At 68.9% G+C, this 7727-nt stretch overlaps 1 protein-coding gene across 6 annotated transcripts in view; it reads right to left on the minus strand.

Annotated features, from left to right (window-relative positions):
* The window catches only part of zmynd11 (zinc finger, MYND-type containing 11), a 231668-nt gene extending 230685 nt beyond the window's left edge, over window positions 1-983 (minus strand). For 2 of the 6 annotated variants that reach the window (XM_068014983.1, XM_068014978.1), the window contains exon 1: window positions 797-979. The gene's annotated coding sequence lies outside the window, so the exon portion shown is untranslated. The other 4 variants (XM_068014984.1, XM_068014979.1, XM_068014982.1 and 1 more) reach the window with 4 other exon arrangements.
* Window positions 984-7727: the final 6744 nt, after the last annotated feature.

Consider the following 7727-nt stretch of genomic DNA (forward strand, 5'->3'; position numbering starts at 1 on the left):
TTGTTGACAAAACCCAAAGCACTAACAACTTGTCTTTATCAAAACTACAATCTTTACCATTACCTTTTTTAAATCAAGTCTGCGTTCAAAATTATTGACACCCCCCAAATTGCAATACTTGTGTGGCCAAGATATTAGGAACAATTGCAATAAAAGTATTTTGGCAGCGATAGCTCGAAATGCAATGTCTACACCCGCATACACAGGGGCTAAACTGTTGATTTAAAGGAGGGCCGTCTTTATCAAACTATGTGGTCAATGTGGGGGCAGCAATCCATCCATCAAAGCCCCAAGAGAGTGACCCTGTTAATGGTCACATCTCCCTGGAGTCCGGTTTGCCGTGACACCCCCCTCCGCCATCCCAAAGGTACAGAGACCGATGACCTCCTCCCCCTCCCCCTCCCCCACACACACACACACCCACCCCCACAAAATAAAGATTCATTTCCCGTCAAGTTGGGCTTCTCATGGAAAAGAAAAGTGAGTCTATGAGGAAGAGGAAAAAACGAAATTAATGCCCAACCACAGGGGTTAAAGTGAAATAAATAAAACAAAGAGAGAGTCAGAATGAGTGCGCGCGACCGGGGCCGGGCGGAACGGCCTAACTGCCGACTGGAGCCTCTCTTACTCCTCCCCCGCCCGCTCCCGCTTTTACTCCTACACCGGCGCTGGGAGTGACCCCGAGAGACGAGGCCGCACTTACTGGCCGGGAGGGAGAGGAGCCGCCATGTTCCCGTCTCCGCTCCCGCACCGAGCGAGCGAGCGGCGGCCCGGGCTCCGGCCCCGACACGCTCACCTTCGGCTCTGCCGGCTGCACCTTCCCCGAACTATCCGCCAGCCCGCCCGCTGTTGAGCTTCTGTCCCCGGAGATGCTGCTGTTATTGCCGGGCTCTTACCGGCTCAGCCTCGGCGATTCCCTCCCGGACTCAAACTCAGACTCGGCTCCGACTCCACATCAACACCAGCCGCAGCAAAGAGGCGGCCGGCGACCCCCACCGGCGGCAGCGCGAACAGCAGGCAGCAGCCTCCACCTCCATATTCCCTCCACCGCCCTCCCTCATTTCCTCCAACTCGAAGTTCCCTCCCTCACTCCACATCGAAACACACTCACTCCACCTCCAAACTCGCCTCCCCTCCCTCCAATCGCCTCCCCCTCCCTCCACACGCCCCCCACTCCCTCCCTCCATCCACACGCTGCCCCCTCCCTCCACTCGCTCCCCCACTCCCTCCCACCACTCGCCCTCTCCCTCCCTCCCTCCACTCGCCCTCGCCCACTCCCTCCCTCCCTCCCTCCACTCGCCCTCGCCCACTCCCTCCCTCCACTCGCCCACTCCTCGCTCCCTCCCTCCCTCCACTCGCCCACTCCCTCCCACCATCCACTCGCCCACTCCCTCCCACCATCATCTCGCCCACCCCCTCCCTGCCTCCACTCGCCCACCCCCCTCCCTCCACTCGCCCACCCCCCTCCCTCCACTCGCCCACCCCCTCCCTGCCTAAACTCGCCCACCCCCTACCTCCCTCCACTCGCCCACCCCCTACCTCCCTCCACTCGCCCACCACCTACCTCCCTCCACTCGCCCATCCCCTCACTCCCTCCACTCACCCATTCCCTCCCTCCCTCCACTCGACCACCCCCTCCCTCCCTCCACTCGCCCACTTCCCCTCCCTCCACTCGCCCACTTCCCCTCCCTCCACTCGCTCACTTCACCTTCCTCCACTCGCCCACTCCCCCCTCCCTCCACTAACTCCCCCGTCCCTCCTCTCGCCCACTCCCCCCTCCCTCCTCTCGCCTACTCCCCCCTCCCTCCACTCGCCCACTCCCCCCTCCCTCCACTCGCCCACTCCCCCCTCCCTCCACTCGCCCACTCCCCCCTCCCTCCACTCGCCCACTCCCCCCTCCCTCCACTCGCCCACTCCCCCCTCCCTCCACTCGCCCACTCCCCCTCCCTCCACTCGCCCACTCCCCCCTCCCTCCACTCGCCCACTCCCCCCACTCGCCCACTCCCTCCACTCGCCCACTCCCTCCACTCGCCCCTCCCTCCACTCGCCCACTCCCCCCTCCCTCCACTCGCCCACTCCCCCCTCCCTCCACTCGCTCACTCCCCCCTCCCTCCACTCGCTCACTCCCCCTCCCTCCACTCGCTCACTCCCCCTCCCTCCACTCGCTCACTCCCCCTCCCTCCACTCGCTCACTCCCCCCTCCCTCCACTCGCTCACTCCCCCCTCCCTCCACTCGCTCCCTCCCCCTCCCTCCACTCGCTCCCTCCCCCTCCCTCCACTCGCTCCCTCTCCCTCCACTCGCTCCCTCCCCCCTCCCTCCACTCGCTCCCTCCCCCCTCCCTCCACTCGCTCCCTCCCATCATCCCCCGTTCCCCCTCCCCCCTTCCCCCTCCCCCCTTCCCCCTCCCCCCTCCCCCCTTCCCCCTTCCCCCTCCCCCCTCCCCCTTCCCCCTCCCCCTTCCCCCACTCCCCCTTCCCCCACTCCCCCTTCCCCCACTCCCCCCTCCTCCTCCCTCCCATCATCCCCCCTGCCCCCTCCCCCTCCCTCCTTCCACCTCCCCCTCCCTCCTTCCACCTCCCCCCTCCCTCCTTCCACCTCCCCCCTCCCTCCTTCCACCTCCCCCCTCCCTCCCTCCACTCGCCCACTCCCCCTCCCTCCACTCGCCCACTCCCCCCTCCCTCCACTCGCCCACTCCCCCCTCCCTCCACTCCCCCCTCAGTCCATTCGCCCACTCCCCCCTCCCTCCACTCGCCCACTCCCCCCTCCCTCCACTCGCCCACTCCCTCCACTCGCCCACTCCCCCTCCCTCCTCTCACCCACTCCCCCTCCCTCCACTCGCCCACTCCCCCTCCCTCCACTCGCCCACTCCCCCTCCCTCCACTCGCCCACTCCCCCTCCCTCCACTCGCCCACTTCCCCCCCTCCACTCGCCCACTTCCCCCTCCCTCCACTCGCTCACTCCCCCCTCCCTCCACTCGCTCACTCCCCCCTCCCTCCACTCGCTCACTCCCCCCTCCCTCCACTCGCTCACTCCCCCCTCCCTCCACTCGCTCACTCCCCCCTCCCTCCACTCGCTCACTCCCCCCTCCCTCCACTCGCTCACTCCCCCCTCCCTCCACTCGCTCCCTCCACCCTCCCTCCACTCGCTCCCTCCTCCCCCTCCTCTCTCCCCCTCCTCCTCCCTCCCCCCCTCCTCCTCCTCCTCCCTCCCATCATCCCCCCTGCCCCCTCCCCTTCCCCCTCCCTCCTTCCACCTCCCCCCTCCCTCCACTCGCCCACTCCCCCCTCCCTCCACTTGCCCATTCCCTCCACTAGCCCACTCCCCCCTCCCTCCACTCACTCCCCCCTCCCTCCTCTCGCCCACTCCCCCCTCCCTCCTCTCGCCCACTCCCCCCTCCCTCCTCTCGCCCACTCCCCCCTCCTTCCACTCGCCCACTCCCCCCTCCTTCCACTCGGCCACTCCCCCCTCCCTCCACTCGCCCACTCCCCCCTCCCTCCACTCGCCCACTCCCCCCTCCCTCCACTCGCTCCCTCCCCCTCCTCCCCCTCCTCTCTCCCCCTCCTCCTCCCTCCCCCCCTCCTCCTCCTCCTCCCTCCCATCATCCCCCCTGCCCCCTCCCCTTCCCCTTCCCCCCTCCCTCCTTCCACCTCCCCCCTCCCTCCCTCCACTCCCCTCCCTCCCCCCACCACCCACTCCCTCCCTCCCTTTACCTCCCTACTCCCTCCATCTCCTCCACTCCCTCCCACCCTCCACCTCCTCCACTCCCTCCCACCCTCCACTTCACCCTCCCTCCACCTCCCCCTTCCACCCTCCCTCCCTCCACCTCCCACTCCCTCCCTCCCTTCACCTCCCACTCCCTCCCTTCACCTCCCACTCCCTCTCTCCACCTCCCACTCCCTCCCTCCACCTCCCACTCCCTGATCCACCGCCCCTTCCTCCCTCCTCCTCCCCACTCCCACCCTCTACCACCACACCCTCCCTCCCACGCCATCCCTCCCATCCTCCACCTCCCACCCACTCTGACCCACCCTCCCTCCCCCTCTCACCTACCATCCTTCCCCCCTCACCCTCCCTCCACCTCCCACTCCCTCCCACCCTCCACTTGCCCACTCCCTCCCTCTCTCCACTCGCCCACCCCATCCCTCCCTGCCTCCACTCGCCCACCCCCTCCCTACCTGCCTCCACTTGCCCAACCACTCCCTGCCTCCACTCGCCCACCCCCTCCCTGCCTCCACGCACCCACTCCCTCCTGCCACTCGCCCACTCCCTCCCACCCTCCACTTGCCCACTCCCTCCCTCTCTCCACTCGCCCACTCCCTCCCTCCACGCCCACCCACTCCCTCCCTCCACTCCCCCACCCACTCCCTCCCTCCAATCGCCCACCCCCTCCCTCCCTCCCTCCACTCGCCCACCCCCTCCCTCCCTCCACTCGCCCACCCCCTCCCTCCCTCCACTCGCCCACCCCCTCCCTCCCTCCACTCGCCCACCCCTCCCTCCCTTCACTCGCCCACCCCTCCCTCCCTTCACTCGCCCACCCCTCCCTCCCTTCACTCGCCCACTCCCTCCCTCCCTTCACTCGCCCACTCCCTCCCTCCACTCGCCCACTCCCTCCACTCACCCGTTCCCTCCCTCCCTCCACTCGCTCACTCCCCCCTCCCACCACTCGCTCACTCCCCCTCCCTCCACTCGCTCCCTCCCATCATCCCCCGTGCCCCCTCCCCTTCCCCCTCCCCTTCCCCCTCCCCCCTTTTACCTCCCCCTTCCCCCACTCCCCCTTCCCCCACTCCCCCTTCCCCCACTCCCCCTTCCCCCACTCCCCCCTCCCTCTTCCCCCCCCTTCCCCCACCCCCCCTACCCCCCTCCCTCTTCCCCGCTCCCCTTCCTCCCTCCCCCTTCCTCCCTCCCCCTTCCTCCCTCCCCCTTCCCCCCTCCCCCTTCCCCCCTCCCCCTTCCCCCCTCCCCTTCCCCCTTCCTCCCTACCCCTTCCCCCCTACCCCTTCCCCCCTACCCCTTCCCCCCTACCCCTTCCCCCTACCCCTCTCCCCTTTCCCCCCTCCCCCTTCCCCCCGCCCCCCTCCCCCTTCCCCCCTCCCCCTTCCCCTTCCCCCCTCCCCTTCCCCCTTGCCCCCTCCCCACCCCCTTGCTCCCTCTCCCCTTCCCCAATCCCCCCTCACCCTTTCCACCTCCCCCTTCCCCCTCCCTCCTTCCCCCCCTCCCCCCACCACCCACTCCCTCCCTCCCTTTACCTCCCTACTCCCTCCATCTCCTCCACTCCCTCCCACCCTCCACCTCCTCCACTCCCTCCCACCCTCCACTTCACCCCTCCCTCCACCTCCCCCTTCCACCCTCCCTCCCTCCACCTCCCACTCCCTCCCTCCCTCCACCTCCCACTCCCTCCCTCCCTCCACCTCCCACTCCCTCCCTCCCTCCACCTCCCACTCTCTCCCTCCACCTCCCCACTCCCTCCCTCCACTTCCCACTCCCTGATCCACCGCCCCTTCCTCCCTCCTCCTCCCCACTCCCACCCTCTCTCCATGTCCCCCACCCTCTACCACCACACCCTCCCTCCCACGCCATCCCTCCCATCCTCAACCTCCCACCCACTCTGACCCACCCTCCCTCCCCCTCTCACCTACCATCCTTCCCCCTCTCACCCTCCCTCCACCTCCCCCTCCCTCCTTCCACCTCCCCCTCCCTCCTTCCACCTCCCCCCTCCCTCCTTCCACCTGCCCCCTCCCTCCTTCCACCTGCCCCCTCCCTCCTTCCACCTGCCCCCTCCCTCCTTCCACCTCCCTCCTTCCACCACCCCCTCGCCCACCCCCCATCCCTCCCCCTCTCCCACACCCTCCCCTCCCTCCACTCGCCCACTACCCCCCTTCCCCTCCACACCCACTGCTCGCTCCCTCCCTCCCGCCACTTGCCCACTCCTCGCTCCCTCCCTCCCTCCACTCGCCCACCCCCTCCCTCCCTTCACTCGCCCACTCCCTCCCTCCACTCGCCCACTCCCTCCCTCCACTCGCCCACTCCCTCCACTCACCCCGTTCCCTCCCTCCCTCCCTCCACTCGCTCACTCCCCCCTCCCTCCACTCGCTCACTCCCCCCCCTCCACTCGCTCACTCCCCCCTCCCTCCACTCGCTCACTCCCCCTCCCTCCACTCGCTCCCTCCCATCATCCCCCGTTCCCCCTCCCCTTCCCCCTCCCCTTCCCCCTCCCCTTCTCCCTCCCCTTCCCCCCTCCCCCCTTCCACCTCCCCCTTCCCACCTCCCCCACTCCCCCTTCCCCCACTTCCTCTTCCCCCACTCCCCCTTCCCCCACTCCCCCTTCCCCCCTCCCCCTTCACCCCTCCCCCCCCTCCCTCTTCCCCCTACCCCCCCCTCCCCCTACCCCCCTCCCCCTTCCCCCCTCCCCTTCCCCCCTCCCCTTCCCCCCTTCCCCCCTACCCATTCCCCCCTACCCATTCCCCCCTACCCATTCCCCCCTACCCCTTCCCCCTTCCTCCCTACCCCTTCCCCCCTACCCCTTCCCCCCCTACCCCTTCACCCCCTACCCCTTCCCCCCTACCCCTTTCCCCCCTCCCCCTTTCCCCCCTCCCCCTTTCCCCCTCCCCCTTTCCCCCCTCCCCCTTCCCCCCTCCCCTTCCCCCTTGCCCCCTCCCCACCCCCTTGCCCCCTCCCCCCCCTTCCCCAATCCCCCCTCACCCTTTCCACCTCCCCCTTCCCCCTCCCCCCTTCCCCCTCCCCCTTCCCCCCTCCCCCTTCCCCCTCCCTCCTTCCCCCCCTCCCTCCAGATTCCCACTCCCTCCCTCCCCCCACCACCCACTCCCTCCCTCCCTTTACCTCCCTACTCCCTCCATCTCCTCCACTCCCTCCCACCCTCCACCTCCTACACTCCCTCCCACCCTCCACTTCACCCTCCCTCCACCTCCCCCTTCCACCCTCCCTCCCTCCACCTCCCACTCCCTCCCTCCCTTCACCTCCCACTCCCTCCCTCCACCTCCCACTCCCTCCCTCCACCTCCCCACTCCCTCCCCTCCACCTCCCACTCCCTGATCCACCGCCCCTTCCTCCCTCCTCCTCCCCACTCCCACCCTCTCTCCATGTCCCCACCCTCTACCACCACACCCTCCCTCCCACGCCATCCCTCCCATCCTCCACCTCCCACCCACTCTGACCCACCCTCCCTCCCCCTCTCACCTACCATCCTTCCCCCTCTCACCCTCCTTCCACCTCCCACTCCCTCCTTCCACCTCCCCCTCCCTCCTTCCACCTCCCCCTCCCTCCTTCCACCTCCCCCCTCCCTCCTTCCACCTGCCCCCCTCCCTCCTTCCACCTGCCCCCTCCCTCCTTCCACCTCCCCCCTCCCTCCTTCCACCACCCCCTCGCCCAACCCATCCCTCCCCTCGCCCACACCCTCCCTCCCTCCACTCGCCCACTACCTCCTTCCCTCCACACCCACTGCTCGCTCCCTCCCGCCACTTGCCCACTCCTCGCTCCCTCCCTCCCTCCACTCGCCCACCCCATCCCTCCCTGCCTCCACTCGCCCACCCCATCCCTACCTGCCTCCACTTGCCCACCCCCTCCCTGCCTCCACTCGCCGACCCCCCTCCCTGCCTCCACTCGCCCACCCCCCTCCCTGCCTCCACGCACCCACTCCCTCCTGCCACTTGCCCACTCCCTCCCTCTCTCCACTCGCCCACCCCCTCCCTCCCTCCACTCCATCGCCCAC

This window comes from Heterodontus francisci, chromosome 2 (genome assembly GCF_036365525.1).
Source record: "Heterodontus francisci isolate sHetFra1 chromosome 2, sHetFra1.hap1, whole genome shotgun sequence".
In the NCBI taxonomy this organism is placed as follows: Eukaryota; Metazoa; Chordata; class Chondrichthyes; order Heterodontiformes; family Heterodontidae; genus Heterodontus; species Heterodontus francisci.